Source organism: Ranitomeya imitator, chromosome 1 (assembly GCF_032444005.1).
Source record: "Ranitomeya imitator isolate aRanImi1 chromosome 1, aRanImi1.pri, whole genome shotgun sequence".
NCBI classification, from domain to species: Eukaryota; Metazoa; Chordata; class Amphibia; order Anura; family Dendrobatidae; genus Ranitomeya; species Ranitomeya imitator.
This window is the reverse complement of record NC_091282.1, coordinates 51843516-51857316: the sequence shown is the minus strand read 5'-3', so window position 1 is coordinate 51857316 and position 13801 is coordinate 51843516.

Here is a 13801-nt window from a genome sequence, read left to right as displayed (position 1 = left end):
GCAGACTGTGAGCCCTCGCGGGCAGGGTCCTCCCTCCTTATGTACCCGTGTGCCTGTTATCTGCTCTTGTTTAATGTATTTGTCTATATTTGCCTCGTATTCACATGTAAAGCGCCATGGAATAACTGGCGCTATAAAAAAATGTATAATAATAATAATGATTCGAATCGGAACTGTAAGTCAGGAGCCTGAGTATAACATTTTTGATCAGATGAGCAGATCCGTCTCATTCTTAGGAACTGTCCGACTGGGACAGCTCTGATTGTAGCAGGATTATGTGCTGAATCAGCAAGAATCAAGGCATTAACAGTGGTGGGCTTCCTGAAGACGTCAGTCTGGACCCATCGCCTGGTGTCGAGCTCCAGAGTGACGTCTAAGAAGTCCACCCTGGTAGAGTGATATTGATAAGTCAACTTGATATTGTAAGAGTTAGAATTAAGTTCGAACATGAATTCCTCGAGCTGCTGTGCCGTTCCACTCCACATAAAAAATATATCATCGATATATCGCAGCCAGCACAGCATATGGTCAGTGGCCTCCGCACCCTGTCGCCAAAAAGGAATCTCTCCCAGTATCCCAGGAAAAGATTAGCGCATGAGGGTGTAAACAGTTCAGTAGAAAAGGCTTCAAAAGAAGTACACAGTCCAGCGGTGACAGCCTCAGGAGCAGGCCGATTCTCAGTGGGCACCACAGAGATATGGCTGAGCGGTACCTCCGTGGTGGTAAGCAGAACGATGCTATACACTCTGCACTGGACACTATATGGTGCAGATGTCTCATTGAGCTGTGGTAGCAGGTCTTAGCATTTTTGCTAGCTGGGAATGAAGGCACAGCTAGCTGGCGTGGATCCGTCAAGAGGGAGTCAACAGCCTCTATGCTCACAGCTCGTTCCCCACCAAGTGTCCTGTCTTCCCGCTCAGACTGCTATTTATGTCAGACCCGCCCCCATCAGTCAGGTGTCCTGAACTGCTCCGGTCAGAAATCTCTTCCCCCTGAAACAATGGTGACAGCCCCGACAGTTTAGGCCCAGACACACAAGAGGGACCGTTAGTTTGTCTCTCCTCCCTACACATGCACAACAGTGGAAGGAGCAGTGGTGTCACCTGCAGACATTGTTCCTGGACCCTGGGGTCCGGCCCCCAAAGTCGGGTGCTTTGCTGCCATATGTGTTATGACCTGGTGGTCAGGACAATAATGGACCTGGTGGTTAAGAGCACACGGAATGACCTGATAGTTACTGATAATAAAGGACGAGCTCTGGGACGTGGGAACTCTGCTGACCGCAATCCCTAATCCTATCAAAACACACTAGAAATAGCCGTGGATTGCTCCTAACGCTCCCTATTCAACTCGGCACAGCCTAAGGAACTAGCTAGCCCTGAAGATAGAAAAATAAAGCCTACCTTGCCTCAGAGAAATTCCCCAAAGGAAAAGGCAGCCCCCCACATATAATGACTGTGAGTAAAGATGAAAATACAAACACAGAGATGAAATAGATTTAGCAAAGTGAGACCCGACTTACTGAACAGACCGAGGATAGGAAAGGTTGCTTTGCGGTCAGCACAAAAACCTACAAAAAGACCACGCAGAGGGCGCAAAAAGACCCTCCGCACCGACTCACGGTGCGGAGGCGCTCCCTCTGCGTCCCAGAGCTTCCAGCAAGCAAGACAACAATAAAAATAGCAAGCTGGACAGAAAAATAGCAAACCAAAGAAATACAAGCAGGAACTTAGATTCTGCCGGGAAGACAGGTCACAAGAACGATCCAGGAGTGAACTAGACCAATACTGGAACATTGACAGGTGGCATGGAGCAAAGATCTAAGTGGAGTTAAATAGAGCAGCCAGCTAACGAATTAACCTCATCACCTGTGGAAGGAAACTCAGAAACACCCACCAGAGGAAGTCCATGGACAGAACCAGCCGAAGTACCATTCATGACCACAGGAGGGAGCCCGACAACAGAATTCACAACAGTACCCCCCCCCCCTTGAGGAGGGGTCACCGAACCCTCACCAGAGCCCCCAGGCCGACCAGGATGAGCCAAATGAAAGGCACGAACCTGATCGGCAGCATGAACATCAGAGGCAAAAACCCAGGAATTATCTTCCTGACCATAACCCTTCCACTTGACCAGGTACTGGAGTTTCCGTCTCGAAACATGAGAATCCAAAATCTTCTCCACCACATACTCCAACTCCCCCTCAACCAACACCGGGGCAGGAGGATCAACGGATGGAACCACAGGCGCCACGTATCTCCGCAATAACGACCTATGGAACACATTATAATAATAATAATAATCTTTATTTTTATATAGCGCTAACATATTCCGCAGCGCTTTACAGTTTTGCACACATTATCATCGCTGTCCCTGATGGGGCTCACAATCTAAATTCCCTATCAGTATGTCTTTGGAATGAATGGCAAAAGATGCAGGAAGGGCCAAACGAAATGACACAGGATTGATAACCTCAGAAATCTTATACGGACCAATGAAACGAGGCTTAAACTTAGGAGAGGAAACCTTCATAGGAACATAACGAGACGACAACCAAACCAAATCCCCAACACGAAGTCGGGGACCCACACAGCGCCGGCGGTTAGCGAAACGTTGAGCCTTCTCCTGGGACAATGTCAAATTGTCCACCACATGAGTCCCTGAAGAGAAACGAGGATGGAAACCAGAATTGAAGAAAAACGGCGAAACCAAAGTAGCCGAGCTGGCCCGATTATTAAGGGCGAACTCAGCCAACGGCAAAAGGACACCCAATCATCCTGATCAGCAGAAACAAAGCATCTCAGATATATTTCCAAAGTTTGATTAGTTCGTTCGGTTTGGCCATTTTTCTGAGGATGGAAAGCCGAGGAAAAAGACAAATCAATGCCCATCCTAGCACAAAAGGATCGCCAAAACCTCGAAACAAACTGGGAACCTCTGTCAGAAACGATGTTCTCCGGGATACCATGTAAACGAACCACATGCTGGAAAAATAATGGCACCAAATCAGAGGAGGAAGGCAATTTAGACAAAGGTACCAAATGGACCATCTTAGAAAAGCGATCACAAACCACCCAAATGACCGACATCTTTTGAGAGACGGGGAGATCCGAAATAAAATCCATAGAAATATGCGTCCAGGGCCTCTTCGGGACCGGCAAGGGCAAAAGCAACCCACTGGCACGAGAACAGCAGGGCTTAGCCCAAGCACAAGTCCCACAGGACTGCACAAAAGAACGCACATCCCGTGACAAAGACGGCCACCAAAAGGATCTAGCCACCAAATCTCTGGTACCAATGATTCCAGGATGCCCAGCCAACACTGAACAATGAATCTCAGAGATAACTCTACTAGTCTATCTATCAGGGACAAACAGTTTCTCCGCTGGGCAACGGTCAGGTCTATCAGCCTGAAATTTTTGCAGCACCCGCCGCAAATCAGGGGAGATGGCAGACAAAATTACCCCATCTTTGAGAATACCCGCCGGCTCAGGAACACCCGGAGAGTCAGGCACAAAACTCCTTGACAGGGCATCAGCCTTCACATTCTTAGAGCCCGGAAGGTACGAAACCACAAAATCAAAACGGGAGAAAAATAACGACCATCGAGCCTGGCTCAACCGTTTGGCAGACTCAAGATAAGTCAAATTCTTGTGATCTGTCAAGACCACCACGCGATGCTTGGCTCCTTCAAGCCAATGACGCCACTCCTCGAATGCCCACTTCATGGCCATACATATATGCTAGCCACCTAGCATATATGTATCGCTTGCTCACCGAGCCCCACTCCATACAGCCAACCAATTCCAGCCCTGTGCTGATGAGGGCCTAAAGCTCGAAACACGTGTCCACAGGTAGGAATTGGTTGGCTGTGTAAATTTAGAAACTAATCCGCAGCATTGCACGCTTGGCGGTTCCAAGCGCTGTGGATTAGACTGGGGTGGAAAGAGATGATTTGCATAGCTCCGCCTACTGCAAAGGATTCTGGGTAAACCTGCTATTCTTTGTATTATGCTGCTTGCAAGTACTTTCCGTTTCAGGAAAGCATCCACTATGCACTTCATGGCCAACAACTCACGATTACCAACATCATAATTACGCTCAGCAGGCAAAAACTTTCTAGAAAAGAAAGCACATGGCTTCATCACCGAGCCATCAGAACTTCTTTGCGACAAAACAGCCCCTGCTCCAATCTCAGAAGCATCAACCTCAACCTGAAACGGGAGCGAAACATCTGGCTGGCACAACACAGGGGCAGAAGAAAAACAATGCTTCAACTCCTGAAAAGCCTCCACAGCTGCAGAAGACCAATTGACCACATCAGCACCCTTCTTGGTCAAATCAGTCAACGGTTTAGCAACAGTAGAAAAATTAGCGATGAAGCGCCGATAAAAATTAGCAAAGCCCAGGAACTTTTGCAGGCTCTTCACAGATGTCGGCTGAGTCCAATCGTAAATGGCCTGGACTTTAACAGGGTCCATCTCGATAGTAGAAGGGGAAAAAATTAACCCCAAAAATGAAACCTTCTGAACTCCAAAGAGACACTTTGACCCCTTCACAAACAAGGAATTCGCACGAAGGACCTGGAACACCATTCTGACCTGCTTCACATGAGACTCCCAATCATCCGAAAAGACCAAAATATCATCCAAATACACAATCAGGAATTTATCCAGGTACTCTCGGAAGATGTCATGCATAAAGGACTGAAATACTGATGGAGCATTGGAAAGCCCGAATGGCATAACCAGGTACTCAAAATGGCCCTCGGGCATATTAAATGCTGTTTTCCATTCATCGCCTTGTTTAATACGCACAAGATTATACGCCCCTCGAAGATCTATCTTGGTGAACCAACTAGCCCCTTTAATACGAGCAAACAAATCAGACAGCAACGGCAAAGGATACTAAAATTTGACTGTAATTTTATTAAGAAGGCGGTAATCAATACAAGGTTTCAAAGAACCATCCTTCTTGGCCACAAAAAAGAACCCTGCTCCTAATGGTGATGACGACGGGCGAATATGGCCTTTCTCCAAGGATTCCTTTAAATAACTCCGCATAGTGGCGTGTTCTGGCACAGATAAATTGAACAATCGACCCTTAGGAAACTTACTACCAGGAATCAAATTAATTGCACAATCGCAATCCCTATGAGGTGGTAGGGCACTGGCTTTGGGCTCATCAAATACATCCCGATAATCCGACAAAAACTCTGGAACTTCAGAAGGAGTGGAAGATGAAATAGACAAAAATGGAACATCACTATGTACCCCCTGGCAACCCCAGCTGGACACAGACATAGATTTCAAGTCCAATACTGGATTATGAACCTGTAGCCATGGCAACCCCAAAACGACCACATCATGCAGATTATGCAACACCAGAAAGCGGATATCCTCCTGATGTGCAGGAGCCATGCACATGGTCAATTGGGTCCAGTACTGAGGCTTATTCTTGGCCAAAGGCGTAGCATCAATTCCTCTCAATGGAATAGGATACTGCAAGGGCTTCAAGAAAAAACCACAGCGCCTAGCATACTCCAAGTCCATCAAATTCAGGGCAGCGCCTGAATCCACAAATGCCATAACAGAATAAGATGCAAAGAGCAAATCAGAGTAACGGACAATAGAAATTTAGACTGTACCGTACCAATGGTGGCAGACCTAGCGAACCGCTTAGTGCGCTTAGGACAATCGGAGATAGCATGAGTGGAATCACCACAGTAAAAACGTAGCCCATTCCGACGTCTGTGTTCTTGCCGTTCAGCTCTGGTCAAAGTCCTATCACATTGCATAGGCTCAGGCCCATGCTAAGATAGTACCGCCAAATGGTGCACAGCTTTACGCTCACGCAAGCGTCGATCGATCTGAATGGCCAAAGACATAGACTCATTCAGACCAGCAGGAATGGGAAATCCCACCATGACATCCTTAAGGGCTTCAGAGAGACCCTTTCTGAAGATTGCTGCCAGGGCACATTCATTCCACTGAGTGAGCACAGACCACTTTCTAAACTTCTGACAATATATCTCTGCTTCATCCTGACCCTGACACAGAGCCAGCAAGATTTTCTCTGCCTGATCCACTGAATTAGGTTCGTCATAAAGCAATCCAAGTGCCAGGAAAAACGCATCAACATCACGCAATGCCGGATCTCCTGGCGCAAGGGAAAATGCCCAGTCTTGAGGGTCACCACGTAACAAGGAAATAATGATCTTTACTTGTTGAACAGGGTCACCTGAGGAGCGAGGTTTCAAGGCAAGAAACAATTTACAATTATTTTTGAAATTCAAGAACTTAGATCTATCACCAAAAAACAAATCAGGAATTGGAATCCTAGGCTCTGACATCGGATTCTGAACCACAAAATCTTGAATGTTTTGTACCCTTGTAGTGAGATTATCCATCCAAGAGGATAGACCTTGAATGTCCATGTTTACACCTGTGTCCTGAACCACCCAGAGGTAAAGGGGAAAAGAGAGACAAAACACACTGCAAAGAAAAAAAAATGGTCTCAGAACTTCTCTTATCCCTCTATTGAGATGCATTAGTACTTTGGGCCACCTGTACTGTTATGACCTGGTGGTCAGGACAATAATGGACCTGGTGGTTAAGAGCACACGGAATGACCTGATAGTTACTGATAATAAAGGACGAGCTCTGGGACGTGGGAACTCTGCTGACAGCAATCCCTAATCCTATCAAAACACACTAGAAATAGCCGTGGATTGCTCCTAACGCTCCCTATGCAACTCGGCACAGCCTAAGGAACTAGCTAGCCCTGAAGATAGAAAAATAAAGCCTACCTTGCCTCAGAGAAATTCCCCAAAGGAAAAGGCAGCCCCCCACATATAATGACTGTGAGTAAAGATGAAAATACAAACACAGAGATGAAATAGATTTAGCAAAGTGAGGCCCGACTTACTGAACAGACCGAGGATAGGAAAGGTTGCTTTGCGGTCAGCACAAAAACCTACAAAAAGACCACGCAGAGGGCGCAAAAAGACCCTCCACACCGACTCACGGTGCGGAGGCGCTCCCTCTGCGTCCCAGAGCTTCCAGCAAGCAAGACAACAATAAAAATAGCAAGCTGGACAGAAATATAGCAAACCAAAGAAATACAAGCAGGAACTTAGCTTCTGCTGGGAAGACAGGTCACAAGAACGATCCAAGAGTGAACTAGACCAATACTGGAACATTGACAGGTGGCATGGAGCAAAGATCTAAGTGGAGTTAAATAGAGCAGCCAGCTAACGAATTAACCTCGTCACCTGTGGAAGTAAACTCAGAAACACCCACCAGAGGAAGTCCATGGACAGAACCAGCCGAAGTACCATTCATGACCACAGAAGGGAGCCCGACAACAGAATTCACAACACATATGCCTGATCAATCTGGTGGTGGTCAGGCTGGTAGTTTTGCTACCCCTTCTGATTCTGGCCTGGCAGGTGGTGCAAATGGCCTGTTTGGGGTTATCGACAGAGTCTTTAAAAAGCAGCCAGACTCGGGAACACCTAACAGTTGTACTGGCAACTTCCATTGTGTTGGTGTTATGGGGAACTGTTGCCCACCTTCTATCTGCGGCCACCACACTACTTCTTCCTGCCTGTTGGGGTGTGTGATGCAGTGACCTATGTTACAGCCAGGGGGTGCTGTATGTGCTCCTCAGGATATGCGTGGAGGCGTATCTGTAATGGTGATAATGAATCAGTGTCTGGCATGATTGTAAATGGCTGGTATGTGTCGCAGAGGGAGTCTGCGCTGTAAGCCTGTAGTATTGTTGTTCTGGGACCTGTAGTCCCACAAGTATTTGTATAGTTAAAAGAGAGGTTTGCAGGGTTAGTCGGAGAGCTGGGCGGGTCTGGCTAACCACACACACACCTGCCAGCTATAGGGGTGGTTACAGGTACATAATGTGACCAGGGTTTGTGTCACATGTTGAGAGTGTATGGACCTGAATGGTCAGAGTGTGAAGTACTGGATAGCCTGTGTTCGAATGTCCTAGAGTGGACTGGATTCCTGGAAGCACATGGTGAGGCCATGGACTGATGGCCTGTGTGTTGGAAGTGCCTGGGACTGGACTTCCTGAATAGCGCATGGTGCCTTATCTGCAGAGCCTGTGATGGCTACTGTGTTGGGGAAGCTACAGTTCCATCTGTGGGTGTGGACTGTCTGATGTGCCCTGGTCACAAGGACGGTGATCCCAGTTTGGCAGCATCCCTGGGAACGAGGACTGACAGGAGTCAGTGTGTGGAGCAGGAGTTCCTATCATGTAACTCCAGATAGAGGGGGTTACAGGCAAAGAAGTATCTGCCATTGGAACAGACTGCCGGTGGTTAATGTGTTCCATTGATGCATATAATGAACTGTTTGTGATGCGGTTTATAAGTCTAAATAAACCGGAATAGACTGTTTTTGTGAGAAACCGTGCCTGAGTGCTTTAATCCCGTTGCCAAGCAAGTGTCCCCAACGCACTCAGGGAGAGCTATCTCACGGGTGCTACACCTCCCTCCCCCTGTGTGCTGCTGTCCTTGCTCTGCATGTCCTCCTGCCAAGCTGGGTCAGTTACTATATTATCCACCACCTTGTCTTCCACGTCCGTACCCTGGTCCTCCTCCAGACTTTCTGGCAATTGTGTCTCATCATCATCCACCTCTTGTGACACGTAACCACCGTCGCCTTCATGTGACCGTGGCTGCTCAAATAATTGGGCATCGCTACATGCGATCTCCTCTTGCCCCGATTCAAGTAGACCAGGCGAGAGACACGAATCAATAAATGGAAAAGTAAACAGCTCTTTGGAATGTCCAAGTGTGGGACCAGTTGTCTCTGGGCACTTGGCATGGTGGGAGGAAGGAGGATCAGGGTGAGGAATATGCAGTCCAGACTCACAGCTACTGAGACTTGACCGTGTAGAAGACAGGGTGGTGGTGGCAAAGTGGCTGGAAGCATTATCCGCTATCCCACCAACAACCTTTTGACACTGCTCTGGGTTCAATAGTAGTATGCTGCGGTCCCCTAGTAATTGTGACAGAAAGGTCGGGCAAAAAGATGTGGGTGTTTGTTGTGGCACAATTTCAGATTGCCCACGGCCTCTGCCTGCACCATCACCATCACTTCCAGTTCCCTATCCCTTGCCACGCGCCTTGCCTATTTAAAATGGAGGACAATATTTTCCACATTCACTACAAATTGTTGAATTTGGAGCAAACTTATATGTGATCCGTGTGATGGACAAACCAGTCTTAAATAGCTGGCCTGTAGGCAACTATTTTTACCAGCAAACTGATGTCAATAACTTCGCTAACACACTGCAACAAAATTTAAATGGAGGCCAGAAATGGCAGAATTTTGAGCGCAATAATACGTGATCCGTGTGATAGACAAATCACAGTTTTGAATAGCTGGCCTGTAGGTAACTATTTTTACCAGCAAACTTGTGTCAATAACTTCGCTAACACACTGCAACAAAATTTAAATGGAGGCAAGAAATGGCAGAATTTTGAGTGTTCAATTATATGTGATCCTTGTGACGGACAAACCACAGTTTTAAATAGATGGATTTCTAGCACTGTAATATGGAAAAAGATCTGGCTGTATTCTGCAGTGCCAACAAGCAAATGGAGCTGAAAAAATTGTGTTCTTTGGATTGCTTTTTAACCAAATAATCAGGATTAAGATAACAAAAAAAATTATTTCTGGCCCCTGAAACTTGGGGCCATGTCGAGAAATATCTGTCAAAGCAGCAGCAGCAGCAGACAGAACTGGAATAAACCCTCTTGCCATATGCACTGCAGTCTGCCACATACACTGGCTGCCTGGCTAGCACTGATATCTATGCAGCTGGATTAATCCTCAGAAGGACTGATAGTTGAGATGGATATGTGTCTAATATATTAAGATATACCTAAATTAACCCCTTCGTGACATGCGCCGTACTAGTACTGCGCTGCCGGCACTGCATTAGTGCCAGCAGCAGTACTAGTACGGCGCACCGATCACCGCGGTCTCGCGGTGTATATGACAGCTGACACCCCGCAGCAATGCCCACGATCGGCGCTATCGCCGATCGCGGGCATTTAACCCCTCTGATGCCGCTGTCAGTAGTGACAGCGGCATAGAGGGGGATCGCGCAGGGACGGGGGCTCCCTGCGCTCTCCCACCGGAGCAACGCAATGAGATCGCGTTGCTCCGGTGACCCGGACGGAGTCCCCGGATCCAAGATGGCCGCCGGACTCCTTCCGGGTCATGAAGTGACCTGGCTAGCCGGCGCCTGCTGAGAGCAGGCGCTGGAGAGCAAGCTAAGCTGCCTGTCATATCGTTGATCTGACAGTGTGCTATGCAGTGTCAGATCAACGATCTGATCTAATACAGAGATGTCCCACCCTGGGGCAATGTTAGAAAGTAAAAAAAAAAAAAATAGAATGTGTAAAAAAAAATTTAAAAAAATCCCCAAATAAAAAAAAAACATTTCCCAATAAATCTATTTATTTATGTAAAAAAAAAAAAAAACAATAAATTTACACATATTTGGTATCGCCGCGTCCATAACGACCCGCTCTATAAAACTATCCCACTAGTTAACCCCTTCAGTGAACACCGCAAAAAAAAAAAAAAAAAAAAACAAGGCAAAAAACAACGCTTTATTATCATACAGGCGAACAAAAAGTGGAATAACACGCGATCAAAACGACGGATATAAATAACCATGGTACCGCTGAAAACGTCATCTTGTCCCGCAAAAAAAAAGCCGCCACACAGCATCATCAGCAGAAAAATAAAAAAGTTATAGCTCTCAGAATAATGCGATGCAAAAACAATTATTTTTTTATATAAAATAGTTTTTATTGTGTAAAAGCGCCAAAACATAAAAAAATTTACATAAATGAGGTATCGCTGTAATCGTACTGACCCGAAGAATAAAACTGCTTTATCCATTTTACCACACGTGGAACGGTATAAACGCCCCCCCTAAAAGAAATTCAGGAATAGCTGGTTTTTGTTCATTCCGCCTCCCAAAAATCGGAATAAAAAGCGATCAAAAAATGTCATCTGCCCAAAAATGTTACCAATAAAAACGTCAACTCGTCCCGCAAAAAACAAGACCTCATATGACTCTGTGGGCCAAAATATGGATAAATTATAGCTCTCAAAATGTGGTGATGCAAAAACTATTTTTTGCAATAAAAAGCGTCTTTTAGTGTGTGACAGCTGCCAATCATAAAAATCCGCCAAAAAAACGCTATAAAAGTAAATCAAACCCCCCTTCATCACCCCCTTAGTTAGGGAAAAATAATAAAATGTAAAAAAATGTATTTATTTCCATTTTCCCATTAGTGCTAGGGTTAGGGCTAGGGTTAGGGCTAGGGTTAGGGCTAGGGCTAGGGCTAGAGTTAGGGCTAGGGTTAGGGCTAGGGCTAGGGTTAGGGTTAGGGTTAGGGTTTCAGTTATAATTGGGGGTTTCCACTGTTTAGGCACATCAGGGGCTCTCCAAACGCGACATGGCGTCCGATCTCAATTCCAGCCAATTCTGCTTTGAAAAAGTAAAACAGGGCTCCTTCCCTTCCGAGTTCTCCTGTGTGCCCAAACAGTGGTTCCCCCAACATATCGGGTATCAGCGTTCTCAGGACAAGTTGGACAACAACTTTTGGGGTCCAATTTGTCCTGTTACCCTTGGGAAAATAAAAACATAGGGGATAAAATATCATTTTCGTGGAAAAAAAAATATTTTTTATTTTTACGGCTCTGCGTTATAAACTGTAGTGAAACACTTGTTGGTTCAAAGCTCTCACAACACATCTAGATAAGTTCCTTTGGGGGTCTAGTTTCCAATATGGGGTCACTTGTGGGGGGTTTCTACTGTTTAGGTACATCAGGGGCTCTGCAAATGCAACATGACGCCTGCAGACCAATCCATCTAAGTCTGCATTTCAAATGGCGCTCCTTCCCTTTCGAGCTCTGCCGTGCACCCAAACAGTGGTTCCCCCCAACATATGGGGTATCAGCGTTCTCAGGACAAGTTGGACAACAACTTTTGGGGTCCAATTTGTCCTGTTACCCTTGGGAAAATAAAAACATAGGGGATAAAATATCATTTTCGTGGAAAAAAAAATATTTTTTATTTTCACGGCTCTGCGTTATAAACTGTAGTGAAACACTTGTTGGTTCAAAGCTCTCACAACACATCTAGATAAGTTCCTTGGGGGGTCTAGTTTCCAATATGGGGTCACTTGTGGTGGGTTTCTACTGTTTAGGTACATCAGGGGCTCTGCAAATGCAACATGACACCTGCAGTCCATTCCATCTAAGTCTGCATTTCAAACGGTGCTCCTTCCCTTCCGAGCTCTGCCATGCACTCAAACGGTGGTTCCCCCCCACATGTGGAGTATCAGCGTACTCAGGACAAATTGGACAATAACATTTGTGGTCCAATTTCTCCTGTTACCCTTGGGAAAAAAAAATTGCGGGCTAAAACATCATTTTGTGGAAAGAAAAAATGATTTTTTAATTTTCACAATGCTACATTCTAAACTTTAGTGAAACAATTGGGGGTTAAAAGTGCTCACCACACATCTAGATAAGTTCTAGGGGTCTTCTTTTTAAAATGGGGTCACTTGTGGGGGGTTTCCACTGTTAAGGCACGTCAGGGGCTCTCCAAATGCGACATGGTGTCCGATCTCAATTCCTGCCAATTTTGCATTGAAAAGTCAAATGGCACTCCTTCCCTTCCGAGCTCTGCCATGCGCTCAAACAGTGGTTTATCCCCATATATGAAGTATCGACGTACTCAGGACAAATTGCACAACAACTTTTGGGGTCCAATTTATCCTTTTACCATTGGGAAAATAAAAAATTTGGGGCAAAAAGATCATTTTTTGTGAAAATTAATATAAATTTTTTTTTTACGGCTCTACATTATAAACTTCTGTGAAGCACTTGGAGGTTCAAAGTGCTCACCACACATCTAGATTAGTTCCTCAGGGGGTCTACTTTCCAAAATGGTGTCACTTGTGGGGGTTTCCACTGTTTAGGCACATCAGGGGCTCTCCAATCGTGACATGGGCTCCGATCTCAATTCCAGCAAATCTTGCATTGAAAAGTCAAATGGCGCTCCTTCCCTTCCAAGCTCTGCCATGTGCCCAAACAGTGGTTTACCCCCACATATGGGGTATCAGCGTACTCAGGACAAATTGTACAACGACTTTTGTGGTCCAATTTCTCCTGTTACCCTTGGTAAAATGAAACAAATTGGACCTGAAGTAAAAATTTTGTGAAAAAAAAGTTAAATGTTCAATTTTTTTAAACATTCAAAAAATTCCTGTGAAGCACCTGAAGGGTTAATAAACTTTTTGAATGTGGTTTTGAGTACCTTGAGGGGTGCAGTTTTTGGAATGGTGTCACTTTTGGGCATTTTCTGTCATATAGACCCCTCAAAGTCACTTCAAGTGTGAGGTGGTCCGTAAAAAAATGGTTTTGCAAATTTTGTTGCAAAAATGAGAAATCGCTGGTCAACTTTTAACCCTTATAACGTCCTAACAAAAAAAAATTATGTTTCCAAAATTGTGCTGATGTAAAGCAGACATGTGGGAAATGTTGTTTATTAACTATATTATGTGATATAACTCTCTAATTTAAGGGCATAAAAACTAAGAGTTTGAACATTGCTAAATTTTCATAATTTCCGACAAATTTTTGTTTTTTTGCCAAATAAATGCAAGTCATATCGAAGAAGTTTTACCACTATCATGAAGTACAATATGTCACGAGAAAACAGTGTTAGAATCACCGGGATCCGTTGA